We start from the raw sequence: 20182 nt of genomic DNA on the forward strand, positions 1-20182 counted from the left end.
TTCAGTGAGTGTTTGATGAACGAATGAGAAAAATTTCACATTGTCCAAATGACAATGAGAAGGCAAATGTTTCCAACCCACTTTACAGATGAATAAATCTACAAAAGTGACATCATCCAGGGGCAGAGAGCAGAGAACTCTGTAAGTGCCCGGATGCCGCTAGACGATCCTCGCTGCAGAGAGCCAGGCTGGCAGAGCCAAATAACCAAGGAGGCTCCTTGGTCTCGGGGCTCCTTAGGACAACGCTGCTTGGCATTTTATCACACAGTGTTTATTGTTGTTGTTTTAATTTTTTAAAATTTTTTTCAGCATATTAAGGTTATGTATATTGCCCTTGCCACCCCTCCCCCCTCGAGTGAAAGCTTCAAGCGTGTCCATCCCCCAGTTGGTGCGCATCACACTCATTACACACGTGTATACCCATCCCCTCCCCACCACCCACCCTAACCCGATAAATGTTACTCCTATGTGTCCACTTAGGTGTTGATCAGTTCATACCAATCTGCCGGTGAGGACACGTGGTGCTTGTTTTTCCATTCTTGGGATGCTTCACTTAGTAGGATGGGCTCTAGCTCTATCCAGGAAAATGCAAGAGGTGCTAGATCACCGTTGTTTCTTACAGCTGAATAGCACTCCATGGGATTCCAGGATCTAAATTAGGTCATTCCATTTGAGAGCCTTCACCCCATAAAGACAGAAGCAGAGACGGGGTTGGCACCAGAGCTCTGGTTTCAATTTTTGCTTTTTGCCACTTATCGGTTGCTTGGTCTTAAGCACATTTCTTATCCTTCCTGAGATCTGGTTGCAAACTGCAGTTTCCACAAGGGCCCTGGCAAACTGCAGTTCTCCCGCCCTGCCCCTGCTCCTAGCTAGCCATCTGTGGTCGTCTCTAGAAAAAGAGTGGCCAGGCCTTGAGATTTTTTTTTTTTAAAGAGAAGTCAGAAATCCAGAGTGAGTTTTCCATGAAAATTTGGAACACTTAAAATGTTAGTCATTCGGTCCCAATTTTTAAAGCGTGTGTCGTGCATGTTGTGCTATAGTTGAGAAGCTGCCCACTGGCTACCAGGTTATGGGCTCTATCTTAAAACCTTGCTTTTTATTTTATTTTATTTTTCTTCTTTTTAACTGTCCAATGAGGCCAATAACACTTACCGGGCAGGATTGTGGGGCAGCGGTCAGAGACATTGTAACTGAGCAGCACTTTGTAAATCATAAAGCACCAAAGTAAGAGGTTATTAACACCACGATTATCGGAATCATTGTACTGCAGTGCAGTGTGTCTAGTGCTGCAGTACTGCGTGTTTTGCATGTTGGGGAGGAGAGAAAGAAGGATATTTCTTGTTGAAGTCCATTCATCTACTGACTACATTGCAACAGTCTCTCCGTTTCCCCGTCATCTCTTTCCTATGTGAGAAGTGGACCGATGATGGTCATCTCAGGGGCTGGGCTATTCCATGGTCTTGCTTTTCTACACTTGGCCTTGAAGACAACATCTTCTGATTGTGTATATATTAATACATACCTCGATTGTGCCCCTGGGCACGGTTCTACAGTAGAATTAAGTAGGTGTGGTGTCCAACATGCCAAAAGAACACAGAAAAGAATGGAGATGAGGCTATAGACGTGCATGAATATGTTTTTATGACCACAGACCTTCTGTTGATGTAATTTTCAGAAATGGTTAGTTCTACTAGCACAGACCTAATTGCTCAGTCATCTCCTGGTCGCTGTGTGATCTATGTAATGGCAGAGAGTAACATGATTTTCTTTATTCTTCCTGTCAAGTTATCTAAATCATTCGATTCCCTTCGAGGCAAGTCCTCAGAACGTTAAAAGATGCAGAAACCGAGAAACAATTCTTTACCCCTAAATCCTTATTTCTCACCACACTTCAATACTGTGACATAGTGTCTCACTTCACAATCTTCGAAAGGAAATGAGGGGGTGGACCACTGTCCTGATGATTTGCCATAAGAAAGATTTTTGGCCTCAATTACCTGGATTTTTCCAGGTAGTTTTTGGAGGCTCATGTTATCTGGAAAATTAGCCCCAGGACTTTGACAATCTGTGTATAATAATCTGCTATTTAATTTTGTTGGTTTGCAAGGAAAACTGGTTCTTTTTTCCAAGGGAATCAGCGGCACTGGCTTCACTCTCTCTGTTGGGGTCAGGCCCAGAGGGGAGAATCTCTGCGTGGCCCTGGCTGAGCCTCCGCCCATCCATCAGCCTCTCGCCTGCCTCTGCAACCAGCCTCCCAGGGCTGCCCTCCTAGCTTCATTCTCCCCGAGAGCATCTTCCTGCAGATGCTCTTTATAGCTCCTGCATTCGGCATGGAAGTTGGGGATGGAGGGGTGAAAAAGAACTGGCTCCCGCACCCCAACCCCATCTCTGGCTCACCCAGAGAAGTTGCCCATTTTCCCCCAAATGAGCCTTGCATACCGTTGGACAGGAGGAATAACGCAGACCTTGGCTCAAGAACCACTGACTACTTCCCTGTTACCTCTTCCTAAACCGAGTGAGATCAAAGAGATCATGGGAATCAAACTCCGGATGAACCTGAATTCCCTACTGCCAACCCCCAGGAAAATGAAATAAAAATGAAGAAGCCGGCACTCTCTATCTTCCTAGACCCTTGAACGCCAGTTGGCAGGACAATCTCTACAGGGCACAGAGTCATAAAACAGGAAATCTTAACTGAGTTTCTGTGCACTTCTTGGGCAGAGACGTTGAAAATAAGCCCTTGTCGACCTGCGTATGCCTGAGCTGTCAGCCTCTGCATTTAGTCTCTGGAGGTGGTAATCTTCCCCAATCTGACCTCAGTTCTCCTTTCCCTGTCCAAAGCTTCCTGCTCTCTAGGATCATTAAGACAGAATTTATCACACCCAGCCCGTGCATAAATGAGCTGTAAAGATTTTATTTTGCCATTGCCCCAGGGAGCAATCCAGTTGGTTGTTTCAAATCAGAAGGTCTTTTTGCCCAGCCCTCATCAACATGTTTGAAGATCCGTCAGAATATTCCTTCTCTTTATTTCTCTTTCTCTCTCGGTCTTGAACTTAAATCTAATGAGCAGCTTCCCAACATCATGCAAAAAGAAAGTCTTGGATGGATGCGGGGTTTATGCCCTGTGGCTGCCGCCCTGGTTGTGTTTTCCCTTCTTCAGCTGTTTGCTTGGAGAAATCATAGTTGATTTTTAAGCCATCACGGTACAGCTAGTCCTGTCAGATTCAATATCCGATTTCTTGATGGGCCCTGTTACTGCCACGAAGTACACGTGGGTACAAAAACATGGTTGTAATTTTTTTTTTTTTTTAAAGACAGAGTCTCACTCTGTTGCCCAGGCTAGAGTGAGTGCCGTGGCATCAGTCTAGCTCACAGCAACCTCCAACTCCTGGGCTCAATCGATCCTCCTGCCTCAGCCTCCCGAGTAGCTGGGACTACAGGCATGTGCCACCATGCCCAGCTAATATTTTTCTATATATTTTTAGTTGTCTGATTAATTTATTTCTATTTGTAGTAGAGACGGGGTCTCGCTCTTGCTCAGGCTGGTCTCGAACTCCTGACCTTGAGTGATCCTCCCGCCTCGGCCTCCCAGAGTGCCAGGATGACAGGCGTGAGCGCCCGGCCAGTTGTAATCTTTTGTCAATAGCATTTGCCTGGTTTTCCACATCCCAGAAAAAGCGGCCACGTACCCCCCGTGCTCCATGGGGGTTTGGGGGTGGGAGAAGGGGGCACGTGTCTAACCTGTGCGCGTGTCGGAAGTGGGCGAGTGGAGCTAGCGTCTCTGATGCTGACGAATGGTTCTGGACTACAAACTCCTTTTCTGGTCAAGACAGACTCTTTCCCGGTCTGAAAGAAGGGACTCCCAGCTGGGCCGCGGCACTTCCTGGGGCAGCCGTGCGAGGGCTGCAGTCCGGGCCATCTGCAAGGCGTGAGGCAGGGAGCGGGTCTGTCACTGGCGGCATTGCCGGGCATGGTCGTGGGATGAGCGGGCTGAGGGCCACAGTGCCATCCTTCGCGTCCCTCTTTCCTCCCAGTGTCCCTTGCAGGTTCACACTGGCCCTTAGCGAGCGGCTCCATGAGAGCTTGCCGGGTGGGTAACGGAGGTCGCAGAGGGGAAGGGAGGAGAACCCGGCAGGCACGATGGGCGGGCGTGAGCACCTGTCCCATCCAACCCAGCCTGGAAAACCTCCTTTTCCCCCTCTGGCTTCCAGGCCACGGGGCCACAGTCCGACTGTGGCTTCCTCCTTGGCCAGCGCCAAGCCGCACACAGCCGCTGGCTCTCGGGAACACGCGTGCAGACGCTTCCCTGCTCCTGCCGCCTCCCGCTGCGCGGACGCAGCTTGCTCTTTCCCTGGGGCCCCTCGCCGTCCACGCGTCCACCCCCCGGCGCCTCGCCGGCCGCGCTCCGCCAGAGGGCCGCATGCTGCGGGGACTACAGGAGGCCAGGGGTGAAAGCAAGGTTCTGAAAGAGTCTGGGGTCAGACTGTGCAGGAGCAGTGTAGACGAGAGCGAGGAGGGTGGGATGTAATGCAAATACTACAGAGAGCCGGAACCTGGGCCAGACCGTGCAGGAGCAGTGTAGACGAGAGTGAGGAGTGTGGGATGTAATGTAAATACTACAGAGAGCCAGAACCTGGGTCAGACCGTGCAGGAGCAGTGTAGACGAGAGCGAGGAGAGTGGGATGTAATGTAAATACTACAGAGAGCCGGAACCTGGGTCAGACCGTGCAGGAGCAGTGTAGACGAGAGTGAGGAGAGTGGGATGTAATGTAAATACTACAGAGAGCCGGAACCTGGGTCAGACCGTGCAGGAGCAGTGTAGACGAGAGCGAGGAGTGTGGGATGTAATGCAGATACTACAGAGAGCCGGAACCTGGGTCAGACCATGCAGAAGCAGTGTAGACGAGAGCGAGGAGTTTGGAATGTAATGCAGATACTACAGAGAGCCGGAACCTGGGTCAGACCGAGCAGAAGCAGTGTAGACGAGAGCGAGGAGTTTGGAATGTTATGCAGATACTACAGAGAGCCAGTGGAGGGCTTAAAGCGTGGGGGTTACATAACTTTGTTTAAAGTAAAAAAAAAAAAGGCTTTCTCTGGACTGCAGCAGGGACGGGAGAGATGACCGAGGCCACTTGGGAGGCCCTAGGGGACAACAGTGGTGGGGCAGAGAGCGAGCTAGGCGACAGCCTGCGCAGGTGGGCTGGGCGTGAGTGCACAGCCAGGGCGCTGCAGTCCGGGTGGAGGGACGTGGGGCTGGGGGCCGTCACTCGGAGCAGATGCCCTTGCTGCTTAGCAACATGGGGTGGACCAGGGGCAGTGGGCTTAGGAGTGTCAGGAAAGGGGACAAATCAGAAATACCCACGTCTACTAGGGTGTCACTCGTTTCCCTTATTAACAGTGTCGGCGTGTTTCTGCATTTAGCCTGCGTTAGGGTGTCTCAGCTAGCGGAGGCTTGCGGGGCTCTGAAGTCGCCAGGCCTGCCCGCCCTCTTCTAATAAGGATGCCCGTGTACCCAGTCGCCACCCAGAAATGAACCAGGACACAACTCAGTCGTGGGGCGGAGACCTCTAGAGCAATGCTCTGCCCTTTCTCCCTCCCTCTCAGTGTTTTGGGATCTCCCAAAGGAGGTTCTAAGAAAGACAGGAGCAACACGCTTCACTTCTGTCTCTTAATGTGGCTGTGACGTTAAATATGAGCTGTGTACTGTTCTGTTTCTGATGTTTACAATAGGAAAAATAGCTGGGCGTGGGAGCACCTTTGATAGCAGAAAACGGGACTCGCAGACGCGGAACACGGGGAGGATCAGGAAGAGGCCACTGTCCCGCGGGTACCCTGGGCAGAGAAGTCCGATGTTGTGAAAATGTCCAAATGTCTCCAGATTCTGCTAAGCCACATTTTGCACAGGCGTACTGTCTCACAAGGCCGTTGCTTTGCGTGATGTTCTCTTTGGCTCTACAGGCGGATCTACTGTGTTTCCCCGAAAATAAGCCCTACCCATAAAACAAGCCCCGCAGGATGTCTGAGCACGTGCGCCACAGAAGCCCCACCCCGAAAATCAGCCCTAGTGACGGCGTGGCTGCGCAGCGTCTGCACAACCCGAGCGTGTCGTCGCGGAGCGGGAAAGAACACGAGCAGCCCTTCTCCTCCGCCCCGTGACAGCTCTAGTGCTCGGCAGGAGAGATCGGGGCCGATGGCTCTAAAGGAAATAGAGTCGCAAGACGTTCAGGATGGGATTCGGGGTTTGGAGAGTGAGGATGATGTTCCAGAAGAAGACGACTTCACTCTATTTGAATACATGTAGATGGTTGTACCGTACTTAGAAAATAACACATCCCCTGAAAATAAGCCCCAGCGTGTCTTCTTGAGGAAAAATGAATGTAAAATGAATGTAAAATAAGACCCTGTCTTATTTTCGGGGAAACACGGTAGACAAGCAAGGTGTGCTAACACACAGGCCGGCTGGTTGATGGAAGAAACCATGATGGACGCAGTGATGTTTCCCCAGACCACATGGTAGCACGCGTCTGCTTGAGCGAGCCAAGTTCACCCCACGAGGAAAGCAACTGGCTCTGATGACATGAAGATCGTGTTTATATGACTATGTGTTTCATTTGGCCAGGGTGGTGAAATGAACCTTTTTGATAAAGTCTTCAAAAATAAATGAATGTCTTATCTTCTTGTTGATAGTGGGTGTTTCGGTTTGGTTGTGCTAAGTGGTTTGAGGTAGTATAGACACATCCTTAAAGTGTGTTTATAGACATTCTGGTATCACATGCACCCCTCTGCTGACCTGTGTGAGTTGACTGGGTTTTTTTTTGTTTTTTTTTCTTTTCCTTTTTGGAGACAGAATCTCTCTCTGTTGCCCAGCCTAGAGTGCCGTGGTGTCAGCTTAGCTCACAGCAACCTCAAACTCCTTAACTCAAGCAATCCTCCTGCCTCAGCTTCCCGAGTAGCTGGGACTACAGGCATGCGCCACCATGCCCGGCTAATTGTTTTCTATATATATTAGTTGTCCAGCTAATTTCTTTCTATTTTGTAGTAGAGACGGGGTCTCACTCTTGCTCAGGCTGGTCTCGAACTCCTGACCTTGAGCGATCCTCCCGCCTCGGCCTCCCAGGATCCTGTGCCAGGATTACATGCGAGTCGACTGTTTTTACACGATCACGTTCTTTAACAAAGTCAGTTTGTGTTGTGGAGGAGGCACTCACTGGTGTTTAGGTATAAAATGATTGTTGGCTGAATCCAACTGTTTACCATCCTCTGCTCAAGAACTATCCCTAATCATATAATAGGGCCTATGTCATTTTCCACATAGATTTATTCCTGCTGCTGGTTAAAAAAGGTGGGGGGTTGGGTAATGAAGGAGGAGATGCACTTTTAACAAGGAGAGATGTTCCGAAGCCAACATGAATTCTGTAATAATTGTTAATTTCATAGTGGTGATAATAGATTGTTATTTTTATGATAATTACAGCACATCATTATCTAGGCTCCAAATGGAAAGTCTGAGGACTTAATTATAGGGTGAGTTATTTGTTTTTGTGTCTTTTCTACACTATTTGTACTTGAATACTTGTGTCTAGATGCCCAGCAAGGGGGGAACCTTTTATCCTGCACCAAAGGAAGATGTGGTCGTTTAAAAACAAGGACTTAATGATGCTTTGGGGCCAGTGCTATTAAGTGACGGGAGTGTTTTCAAGGCCTTGCTGGCTGTGAGCCCATAGGCGATGGAGTGAAGATTCTCCCAGGTGTAAATTCTGCCTCTGCTGCTCCTCAGCTGTATGAGCTGGAATAAGGATGGCCTTTCTCTGGGCTTCCTTTTCTTGCGTGAGCTCTGTGACAGTCACGGCGTCCACCTGAGCATCCCTTACGCTGGGTTTTCAGCGAGATGCCGTGTTTGAGCCACGAGCACAGAGCCCGCTGCTAGTCACTATAATACCAAAAAGTGGCAGTGCGTGTCGGGCCAAGTGGGATTTCTAAACGATTCTTTTTCTGGAAGAGAAAAGCGTTGTTTTTGCCTCTTAGGAGGAGCTCTGTTACCTGTTGAGGCTCCGGGCCCTAACTCAGTTTCAGATGTGTGAGATTATTGATTACAATAGCACCGTCTGTCTGTGAAGCGTGGCATGCATTTCTGTCTGCAAAGGGCAAGCTGAGGTCACCTTCTAGGAATAGATTGAGAACATTCAAAGCCCATAATAAGATTTATGTTCGTTAAAAGAGAGAAAAGAGACTAAGAAAGAGAGTCAGAAGGTGCCTAAAAGATTACCGTACAGGCACTAATGAAAATTCATGCAGACTGTCTCCTGGTCCCAGCCCCAAACCCCAAGTCTGGCTGCGATTCTTATTCTTGGAAAGAAAATTGGGGGGGGGAAGAAGACGGCTTCTTTCTTATTCAGCACACGAAGCCTCGATAGCACAGGGTGTTTATGTAGTTCAAGTCTGCTCCCGACAGATGACAAGATTCCCCAGATCAGGGACCCCAAGGGTTTCTTTCTCTCCTCTGGAGTTTCAGCTTCAGCCTTTGAAAGAGAAACCAAGCCAGGGACCTCACACTGGGGACAGAATGCGAGCTGCAGGCGGGAGTGAGGGAGGTGGCTTTTGGTCCTGGCAGGGAGAGGGGAGTGAGCACTGATATTTGAGTTGTCTGTGAACTGTCAATTCATTTGTTTACAGTACCAGAGAGAATAAGATGAATATTTATAGGCTTTTTTTTTTTTTTGAGACAGAGTCTCGCTTTGTCGCCCAGGCTAGAGTGAGTGCCGTGGTGTCAGCCTAGCTCACAGCAATCTCCAACTCCTAGGCTCAAGTGATCCTCCTGCCTCAACCTCCCAAGTAGCTGGGACTACAGGCATGTGCCACCATGCCAGGCTCATTTTTTCTGTATATATTAGTTGGCCAATTAATTTATTTCTATTTATGGTAGAGATGGGGTCAAGCTCTTGCTCAGGCTGGTTTCGAACTCCTGACCTCGAGCGATCCGCCCGCCTCCGCCTCCCAGAGTGCTAGGATGACAGGCGTGAGCCACTGCACCCAGCCTATTTATAGGCTTCTTAGTGCCTGTGCTGCTGGACTGGAGAAGTGGATTTCTAGAACTCGGGCGAACGAACTGGCCAAGCTCCTGCTCTGCAGTCGAGGAGCCTGATGGCCGGGAATGCAGGGAAGGGGAGAGAGATTTACATGCACCTCATTAGACCTCCTCCTCGGCAAAGAGTCCTCTGCCTGGGCTCGGTGAGAAATATTGCTGTCCAGAGCCACAGAGGACGTTTCTACCAAATTTCAGCACTGGTTCCGTGGAAGGGCTCCCCCCCATCTCTCTGTGGTGGGGAGTATGCCGCCCCCACCGGGGGTTTGGGGTAACTGAGTCCCGACCCACAGTTTGCGGGAGAGACAGCAACCCTGAGGCAGGAGGAAGCTCAACAGGACTGGTCTGTGGCACGTTCCTGGGAGAAGCTCCCGGGTGCAGGAGGAAGAGTGGAGGTGAGGGTGGAATTTGTCCCCTGGCCCAGCTGGGCACACGTGCGGGGCACACCGCCCGACCTCTTGGCCCCTGACCCAGGTTGGTAAATATCTTAAATAGCGTGCCTGCCTTCTCCCTTTGGAATTAGACAGATTCTGATAAACTTTTGGGGACAAAAAAATAAAAAAGAAGAACATCCGCTCCAGCAGAGTGATGCATTTACCTGAGCAAGTGAGGGTCTAGGCCGGGACACCAGGTGAGAATGTTCTAGCAAGTGTTACACAGGTAGTGTTAGCAGCGAGTGTGCACAGTGCTTGACCAGGGAAAGAACTGAGTGGCACCCGGAGAGTCGGAGAGTCGGCCCCTGTTCCGCCAGCAGGCTCAGCATGCCACCAACGTCTGAGCCCCCTTCCTTGTTCTCCTCCAGTTTTTATTCCCTTCTGTAGGGTTCAAAAAAGCATCCAATCAGCAACCAGCTTTAACGTCCAATCAGCAACAAGCTTTAACCCTTTGCGCTTGCTTTTTTCTCAATTCCTTTATTCTCCTCGGGATTTAATTTTTTAAATACCCTAGATTTTACAGAGCGTGGCAGTAGAATAATAAAACTGGAGTTTCTTTTCATACAAACGTATTTGTTTGGATTTATGGTTCAAATTATTGACACATTCAAAGAGTCATTTTAATCTCTGTAATTTGTCATGGTGTGGTATTTTTTGAAACATTCACCCACACGAAGACCTGGTTTACGTCCACATGTCTCGCAAATATAAATCGTCTCTCTTCTTCCTCCTTTGATTTTTCTGTTAGAACAGACAAAACCACCTTTGTGTTTTTTGTTAGGGTGAGGTGTGATTGTGTGGAGCTTTCCATCTAAACGTTGCTCTAAGTCAGTGGATAATAATCCACCCCTGGGAGTTGGTGTACCGTCTCCGCATTTACATTTTACTTGTCCTTTCACGCTAATGAAAACAAGAAAAGATACTGGAAAAATAGACAAAAATCCCCCTCCCCCCGCGGTGGAACTACGTGTCGAGTGTGGCTCCACGTACGAGCTGCGACCGATGCCAGCCGTGTCGGGTCACACTCGACAGCCGAGTGCAAAGGGTTAACATCCAATCAAGATTACGCCTCACCCGCCCACCCACTCTAGGAGCGGGACCTGCAGGGAGGCCGGGAGTGGCCCTGTCCCGGCGCCGGGCGGTTTTCCCTGTCCAGAGAAGGGCTGGCGCGTCCTGAATGCTGTGGGAATGCTGATTTAGAAAGACTGTAGAGTTGGTCCTCCAGACTGGCACATGTTGGAGAGAGGAAGTGGGAAACCAGTAAGGACCAAGCCAAGATACAGGTACAAACATGAGCATCCCTGGCCAAAAGGGACATGTGGTCATTCCACTTTTGTGCCATGAATCCAACCGCTCTGACCAAGGACTGGGCAGCGGAGAAGGGAAAGCATGCAGGTGCTGAGGAAGAAGGAAGGATGCTGGATTGGGGCAGGCTAGCACAGCAGCTGGTGAATTGTATTTGTTCTATTACTGTTACGGGAAACAAACCGAGAGCCACACGAGAGTACTGCAAAACAGGCTTAATACGCCGGCGGGCTCAGAGGGGTCTCTCCTCCCAATTCTGAGCAATATGGGTGCAGGCATGGTGGCTTTTATACGTTTTGTTAGGAGGAAGCTGGTGGCTATAAAGTCTGCAGGAGATTGAGGGCCAGTCCAATGTGACTCTACAGTTGCTTAGTCATGCTATTTTGCAGAGTTGGCACAGGATTGAGATCTAGTCAAATGTCGCTCTACAGTTGCTTAGTCATGCTTGTTTGCAGTTATGCAACTACTAGGAAGGGAGTGGAAAAATTCTCCCTCACATTCCCCTGCCCCCTTGATGTCCCTGAACGCGCTGTGGCCATCGCCACTGCAGTGGAGGGCATCACCTAAGTTGTTTAGTGGAGGGCCGTGATGCGGGTGTAGCCCCTCGGGTGACTGTGGTTTCTGCAAACCTAATAATCTGGCTGAGAACACAGGGCCCTGCAGTGACAAGGAGGAGACTGGTCACCAGGGCGACCATCGGTCCCCAGTTGAGCCCTAACCCCAAGTTTTGGCTTTCTCGTCTTTTTCGTCGGACTCTTTCTCTTAGTTCTTTTATCTTTTCTGTTACTACCCTGATGGGTTGCCATGGTAACAACCCTCCTCCCCCAGGAATAGGCGGGTTCCCCCTTTCTCAGCCGCCAGGAGATCTCGAGTTCTCTGGTTTTGAAGGGTCGCTGCTGCTAAGGACTTTAGTTGACCCTGGAGGGTAGCCATGGAGTCTGCTGTCCGTTATGTGTCATCTCCCAGTTCCCAGGATATTTTAGGGTGAATGTGTAGCGAGGTCCCCAAATCTGGCCCCCATGCTCATTAAAATGCCTGCCCCTGCGAGGAGTGGGGTGAGCAGAGGGACTGCATGTTTTTTCTGGACATTTAGGGGAGGGTTTAAGGCAGATTTGGGAAGTATTATAGATTGAAACATCTGGGACCAGGAATATTTGGGTACACACCCCGGCCCAATCGTCCAGAAGACAGAGGTATAAAGTTTTGCCCCATAGGAAGAACATGCCTTCATCGGACAGAGAACACTGGAGCTGTAGGTGCGATTTTTATTGCATAGATCACCTGGGCGAGTCCCTACAGGCTTGCTCTGTCTTGAGCTGAGCAGGCAAGTGACGTTAAATGACCTGGCCAGATGTACGCGACCAGATGTTACTGGTCCAACTAGGAGGGTTGTGTTGGGTTCTGGTGCAGGGCCTCTCCCACCTGTGGGTGTTGGGATCCCCAGGGACAGTTAGTTGCCTATTGAGGGGTGGCAGATCCAACATCGGGCCTGATTAGGTAATGCCTTAAGTGTGCTATTATTAACAAACCGGGCTGTCTCTTGAGGGACTTGGCAGAGTTTTGGGAGGCGGGGAAAGTGGCCTTTGGGGTGCCCACCCCTCGATTTGCATGTTGCTTCATCAGGAGCCCAGCAAGCCATGTCCCCTCGTCTTCCCTCACAGGTACTTCCTATTCAACACCCTTCCCAGTATTTTTTGTTGTCTCCTGACACATTCCGGCGTAGGCGCTGTGGTTTAAGGCTGGAACTCATAAGTGCCACGGGGCCTGTTTCCAGGCCATCAATCCTGCTTACATATTTGTGGCAAGAAGGGGAACATGGGTTTTGAGTGTTTATGTGTGTGAGCAAGGAAATACCAATGTTAAAAAAAGATTTTTAGTTGCATCTTGTATCAATAACCTGTATTAAGTGGATTGTCTACAGGAATACCCAAATTAGAAATAGGAGCCCCGTGATAGCCCAGTACAATGTGACGAAACAATCTTTTACCCTGTCTTGGGGGGCGATGGAGTAAAGTCCAGTGCCCAGTCGTAGGGCCAAGAGTCCTGGTGAGCCAACCAGTCTGGTCATTCTGGTCACTGTGTCGGGTCTTTCGAGTCTTGCTGTCCAGGTCCTCTTCAGATGATGCTGTTTGTCCTCGGCTGTGGAGGACCCAGGGAGGTACTCCTGCAGCCTGAATAGCAGTGGGCGTGGTTGGGGCCACAGCGTGGGGGCCTGGCCAGGTGCTCAAGCAGCCACCTCTTTCTCCAGTCTTTGACTCACACAGAGTCTCCCGGGGTGATGGGGGTGGACAGGGTACCCCACTGCTACGGGTGTTCTCTCTGTGATTGTGATGAATTCTGTGCAGGGCCTTGGACCAGGAACCAAGCTGAACTTGTGGAGTGTTGTCTTAAGCAGCCTGATTATGGGTGGGAGCCTTCCGTAGAGAGTCGCAAAGGGTGAATATCCTGACAGCCCCAGGGAACATGTGACTCTGAGTGAGGCCACGCAGGGTGGCCCGGTTTCCTGGCACTTCATTGCGAGGGTGTTTTTTTGTTTTTTTAAAATTATTTTAGCGTATCATGGGGGTACAAGTGTTAAAGTTACGTATCTTGCCCATGCCCCCCCCTTGAATAAGAGGTGTCCATCCCCCACACGTTGCACATCTTACCAGTTCATGTGCAGTACTTTCCCTGAGCTTTGGGGGCTACATGCCGTATGGAGCTTCCACTCAATCCCTAATGCTTTGCTAAAGTCTGCCGTGAAGCTCGGCCTGCCGTCGTTGCCTCTTGAGAGTGGCAGCCTGTGGCAGGGCAGAACTTCCCTTAGGAGCACCTTTACCACTCCCCTTCCCCTTTCAGTTCGGGCGGGGATGCCTCCACCCCTCCCGGGCGGGCACAGGTCGTCCATGACCCCTCCCGGGTGGGTGCAGGTCGTCACTAACAGGTATTTCACTCCTTAGCTCAAAAAAGCCCCCTTCTGTATCTTCAACGGGAGATGCTCTGGCTGCCTGTGGCCAGCCTGGGCTGCACTATTTGTGGCACGGACGGTTGGTGCCATGGACGGAAGCTTAGGGATGCAACGGCCAAGCAGGTGGGGGAGGACTGTGCTGGCCAGCCTCACTCTCTCGCACGGAGACCCAGCCACCGGGCGGACTCCGCCACCCTGCCTCGGTCTGTTCGCACCGCTCTCTCTTTGCACACGCTGGGCTGTGCCGTGCACGTCTGGGCCCTTCTGGTGCTAGGGGAATTTTACCAGCCTGGCGCCTTGTGCCCTGTGTCTGTGGCCCTTGTGCCACTGTAGCCTTTGCTACAGTTCTGTCTGCCCACTGATTTCCGAGGGTGACTCTGGGTCTGTTCCTCCCTGGTGTCTGTGACGCTGTGACGCAGCTATTTCTTGAGGCTCCTAGCCCACATCCAACAGCGGTAAACTCTCTTCCTTTCCTCCTAGAGTCCCCCTCCTTGACAGAGGGCCCCACGTACGTGCCGGCTGCTCCTCGCATAGTGGCAATCTGTGTACATATTTGCTCCTTTCCCTCTGCGCGTCTCAGTGCCTGGATTAGGGCCCCTAACTCTGCTGAGCGGCGCCCCCCCCAGCAGGCAGGGGCTCGGCTAAGACCCCCTTGTCTTTGGTTGGGACTGCATATCCTGCCTTCCATTGTCCGTCCTGGACGTGACTGCTGCCATCTGTAAACAGCTCCACTTCTGGATTTGCCCGGGGAGTATCCCTTAGTCCTGGCCGGCTGGCGTAGACTTCCTCTATCAGCTCAAGGCACTCATGCTCTGGGGGTCCTGGGTCGATGGGCAGGAGGGTGGCGGGGGGCAAGGCCCGCTCTGCCTCATCTGTGGGCTATCACAGAGGAGCCCTTGATGCTGCGCTGACCGGCTGCTAGAGGCCACCAGTGCCGTGAGTTGTCGAGGAGTTGGATGCCGTGCGTGGGGTGTGAACTTTTCAGCTTCTTTGCGAAGGCGGCCCATTGCCGCCGTCACTGCCCTTAACAGGAGGGCCCTCCTGAGGCCACCAGGCTTTGCCCGAGTCCCGTGGTCATATTCGTCAACAAACAGGTTAAGTCTTTAGTGTGAGCCCAGGAGCCATGTAGCTGATTCTGCAGGTCTCGCAGGGCGTCTTCCCGCTCTGATCCCCACTGCGGCTCCCGAGTCTGAGGCCCCGCAGGGCCTCACAGGGAGGTCTGGCCATCGGTGCGAAGCCCCGTCTCCATGTTCAGCAGGATCCCGCCGCTCCTAGGGACTCCTGCCGCGTGCTTGGTCTTTGGAGGGAGCAGGTTGCATGCACTCGTCCTGCCCGGGCTGTCTTCTTCCTTCGGTGATTTTAAGACCCAGGGGTGTGACGGCCTGTCGGCGAGTTTCCCGTCGTTACCGTGCACTCCCCTTGGGTTGTGCGCCAGGAGGACGTCATCCGCCTACTGCAGTAGAGTGCAGCGGAGCTGCCCCGCGGGGACGAGTCTAGACCTGCGCCCAGTGCTTCCCGAGAGATCCCCGGGGAGTTCTGGAAACCTCGTGGCAGCCTGGTCCAGAGGAGCTGCGTCTTCCCAGTCGAAAGCACAGAGGGGCTGGCTCGCCGGTGCCACCCAGGTGCAGAAGAAAGCGTCTCTTGGGTCCAGGCAACTGAACCACGGGACGGGGCTCAGGAGCGTGTAGGGCGGGCACTGCTGGACGGAGGGCGACAGGGGTGGCTTCGTTTACAGCCCGTGGAGTCCTATCAGGCTTCTTCGCTGGGAGTAGGGGTGTTCCATGGGGACTGGCACTCTCTGAGGATGCCTTCCTGCAGAAGTCTGTCTAGGGGAGCTTGGATCCCCTGCCGCGCTTCTCCAGAGATGGGATATGAGCTGCGTTCCCACTCCACTATGGCTGCAGCCCTTCCAAGAGCTATTTTGAAGTTGCCGGTGTAGACATTCATTTGTCCAGTTTGCTTGCAGAAAGCACACAGGTCTCTTGTTTGTGCAGCCTGACTTTCCATCCGTGTCCCGGCAGGGATGCAGGAGCAAGGCCTCTGGGCCCCACAGTCCTGGTTTTGAGCCACTTCCATTAACGGGGTGACATTTATACCAGCAAATGCATCTAGCTTCTTTCTCCAGCGTGTTGTATGTCTGGACATGCCTGAGCCATGAAGGCAGCGTTCACCGTTCGCTGATTTTCTGGGGTTTCGGGATCAAAGGGGGTTGTAAATTCGGTAGGACTCGCACAGACATTCGTAGAAATCACTGGGAGTTTCGTCGGCCTTTTGGGCGACCACAGCCACTGTGTTCGTGTCAGTGGGCTTCCTTGCTCCTTCTCGGCCCCATCCAGGAGGGCTTCTCGGTGGGCGCCCCTCATCCTTCTGGAGTGTCAGAGTCCCAAGCAGGCACAGCGTCTGGAACTTAGGCTGGGCCCACGCCACCTGCTACGACTCGGGCCGTGTTGAGCAGGTCGGGAGAGCTGCTGACGGCCCCCTCAAGGGGGTTGATGGGTCCAGCAGATGCTCTGCAGCAGGTCGATCCTGGCCTCGTGTTGCTGCAAGGCGCACAGCTGTGTCACGCCCTGGACCGGGGAAGAACCGAGCGGCAGCCGAAGAGGCGGAGAACAGCCCTTATTCCTCCAGCAGGCTCAGCCACCTTCTGACCCCTTCCTTGTTGTCCTCCCGTTTTTATGCCCTTGGCAGGACTCAAAAGCACCCAATCAAGATCGCGTGGCTGAGCGCAGGCCTGGCCGCGGGCGTCAGCATGCAAGGCCGGCCCGTGGAGAGGGGGCGCGGCCGTTTTCCCTGAGTGTGAAGGAGGGTGCTACTTCCCCTGCAAGAGACCGGTGGTAGAGAAGGGCTGGGGTCCTGCCCCAGCGTGAGCTGGGTCGGCTTCCGACCTCACGTGAGCTGCCGGAGGCGCTTCTGCGGTGTCACCAGGCCTCGGGAGGGGGTGCTGGTGGTGGCAGGGGGGCAGGCGCTGAGCAATTTCCAGCCAAGAATCTGTATAAGGGCCCTGATCGGGGTGTCCAGTTCCAGACAGCTCAGAGAGCAGAACGTCTAGAGTTCCTGCCCCAGGGCCACCCTACTCCAAGCTAACTCACAGAGACTCTGGAGACGCCTGTCTGCCCCTCTCAGGGTGTGCTGTAGGGTCCCCAGGAGCTGACAGTCGTCTTCCACCCTAGAAGGCGTCCAGCCTTCGTCCCAGGACGGTCTGACCCTGGGGTGAGGCCTGGGACCATCTTACCGCGGTTCAGTTGGCCGTTTCTGGTTCCACGTGCTCTTTCTGTGTCCGGTGGGTTCGAGGAGTCCCTTCTGGAGGAGAGTGGCCCCAGTGGGGGTCATGGCACGCCTGGATCCTCCCCAGGGTCGGCCGGTGGGCTCAGAGGGGTCCAAGCTTGGTGGTGGTTATACGTTTTCTCTGGAGGAAGCAAATGGCTACAGGTCTGGGCGAATGTCACTCTACAGTGGCTTAGGTGTGCTGTTTTACAGTCATGCTACTACTAGGAAGGGAGTGGAACAATCCCCCCCCCCCATACAACATGGCTGGCTGGCCTCACCAAACCAAGGGTTTGAAGTCCACGAGCTAAAATTCCTGAAGCAGCAGGACGTGGCACAAGATGATGCCTGTTCCAAAGAAAGGCATTCCGATTTAAAGACTGTATTGGCCAAAGCAATCATGGCTGAGGGTGTAAGGGAAAAATTTTGCACGCCTTCCTAATAATAGCATGGTTAGGCAACCATAGAGAAGCACGTGACTACACCTTAGCCTTGTACAAACTTTGGGACTCCTAATAGCAGAACTGAAAAATAGCAACTTTTGGAACCCTTACCTCATCCACACCGTACCAACATTTACCACCAACTTCTTCATAACAAAGCATATAAAAACCAGCATATTAGGCCGGGCGCGGTGGCTCACGCCTATCATCCCAGCACTCTGAGCAATCCTCCCGCCTCGGCCTCTCAAAGTCAGGAGTTGGAAACCAGCCTGAGCAAGAGTGAGACCCCGTCTCTACTAAAAATAGAAAGAAAAAATTAGCCGGGCATGGTGGCACATGCCTGTAGTCCCAGCTACTTGGGAGGCTGAGGCAGGAGGATCGCGTGAGCCCAGGAATTGCAGGTTGCTGTGAGCCAGGCTGACGCCACGGCACTCACTCAAGCCTGGGCAACAGAATGAGACTCTGTCTCAAAAAAAAAACAGCCTATTTTTAATTCCATTATGCTGAGATTTTGGAGGCGAGACCCCTCTGAGCCTGTCGGCGTAATAAAGAGCCAGTTTTGTAGCACTCTTGGTTTCTTTCCTGGTCCTGTTTGCTGTAACAAGAGCAGGGCTTTCCCAAACATGACTTCTTTGAGTGTCAGCTTGACTCTGTGGAGTGGGCAGGGAGGATCGAGACTGCCACCTCCTTTATAGGTGTAGAAAAACAGGACCAAGGACTCCCCTCCAAGACAGGGCTGTAGGACCCGTGGCGGCTTCCCACGGGCTCCCTTCCCTTAGGTCAGCTTGACGACACTTTGCTGCCTCTGCCTTCCTTCATTCTCCGCCAGAAAACTCGGAATCGTGCCCGAACACGCACAGCCGTCCTACCTGAGGGCCTCTCCCCGTGTCCTCTGCACTGCTCATTTCTGGTCCCTTTCTCCGAGCTCATGCAGTTGCATGGTAAGCCCCGCACGAACGTCTTTGCAAATGGCCTGAGTGCAAGTAGAGAGGATTCATAAATAAGTTGCAAGGTAATTGATGCTGTGAAAATGCCACAGCCTGGATGGGAGTCTGTCCTTTCAGCGAACCTGCCTACTCACCAGAACGGGCCTCCCCGATCACTTCCGCATCCGGTGGGTGGCACCTTTAGCCCTGTGCTGTCTCGGTGATTAGTGTCGCCACTCCGAAGGGCTATCTGTACCGCCCTTTGTCTTGTTTATGAATGAAGGGGCCTCGAGACTTCCTAAATGGGAGGGAAACAGGAGCTGCACGTCCTGGCTCAGTCACCATGGCCGCACTGGTCCAGAACAGAGAGGACACTTCTCTTTTTTATTTTTGTCACTTTCGCTGGTTTGCTGTCCAGCAAAGAGGCTGAGAACAGGGGCTTTGGGGTGGGGGAACCCTGGGTTTGAAGTTCAGCTCCTCCACCGGCCCACCCTGTGAACGTGGTGTTGCCTTCTGAATCTGTGCATCTGAGGAAACGGGCATCGCCAGGACTCATGGCTGTGGCACTGGCGTGAGTTCCGTTAAACAGTACGTCATTCAAAGCACAGGCTCACAGTGAGTGCGTACACGTGGCAGCCATGGATTATTGTTCTTCTGAAATGCTATCCATGACTTTATTCTGTGTTAGAAAATAATCCCATGGGGTAAGCCCATGTTTGTGTTCTGTTCTATGACTTAGGTGACAAAAGGAAGTCAACTTCCAGCCATCCTTTTCTCTGTCCCCTTGTCTTAGAGTATAATGGAAGGTCAACGTACTTACACGAGGTCCCTCCTCACAGTTGTCTCTAGTTCTGCAAACTGATCCACTGGAACAAACGAGTCTGGCTGATGACAAGCTCATGACCAGTTGCGACCCTTCGGCCACAGGGGCATCCGAGTAGGCTATTTCAAAGGAAAGCAGAAAAGCAGGCAAATGAATGCTAACATTTCATCAAAAAGGTGGATTTGCCTTGTTGGCAGAGACCTACGTGAGAAGCGTAGTCAGATTTGAGGCCAAAGAGCAAGAAATTTTTTTTTTTTTTTTTTTTTGCAAAATCCCCAAAGCTGGGAAGTACAAGCTGCTTCTTTTAGCTTCTCTAATGAATCATTCCTGTATCTGCTGAAAGTTTTTCTCCAAAGCTTCCAAGGAGTAAATCTCATAGACCCAGGGCCCAAGTGTCATGCTTAAGCCCCAGCCCTGTTAGCTTCCTTACCTGGGACTCTTAGAGCCACGGTGGCCACGTACTTACCTGGTTCATCTCCTCTCTGTCTGTCATCCTTGCAGAAGGTACTGTCACTATTATTTAGTCACCTTCACCAGGAACTCTAACTGAAGGGAAGGTCTCCTGCCCCTAGCTCAGATGGCTAGGGAGAACTAAAACACCTTCACTGGAGGGGGTCAATAATAGGCTCACTCTCTCCTTTTTTCTCTCTGCAATTGGTTATAAGGAAGAACTATATATAATAACTAATATTGACCCTAAGGATCAGACCTGGAATTTGGAGTTGCAACATGAATATCTTCCCATTTCTGATCTCATTTTCAATGACTAGCATTCAATTTCCCCTTCTCCCTGTTGGAATCAGAGTTTCTTTTTGCATAAGCAGGAAAGGTTTCTCCAAAAACACTGTGTAGGCTGAATTTAGCTAAGTGCTTGAGATGAAACGGGAAGATGGGAATTACTGTGTATGCCTCTGTACACACACAACACACATGTGCACAAAGCCAACGACCCTCCAAA

General features: G+C 51.8%; 1 protein-coding gene across 7 annotated transcripts in view; it reads left to right on the forward strand.

The window, feature by feature from the left end:
• Positions 1-20182, forward strand: part of GRM7 (glutamate metabotropic receptor 7) — a 794973-nt gene that overhangs the window by 703737 nt on the left and 71054 nt on the right. The window lies entirely within an intron of this gene.

This window comes from Microcebus murinus, chromosome 28, assembly GCF_040939455.1.
Source record: "Microcebus murinus isolate Inina chromosome 28, M.murinus_Inina_mat1.0, whole genome shotgun sequence".
Taxonomy (NCBI): domain Eukaryota; kingdom Metazoa; phylum Chordata; class Mammalia; order Primates; family Cheirogaleidae; genus Microcebus; species Microcebus murinus.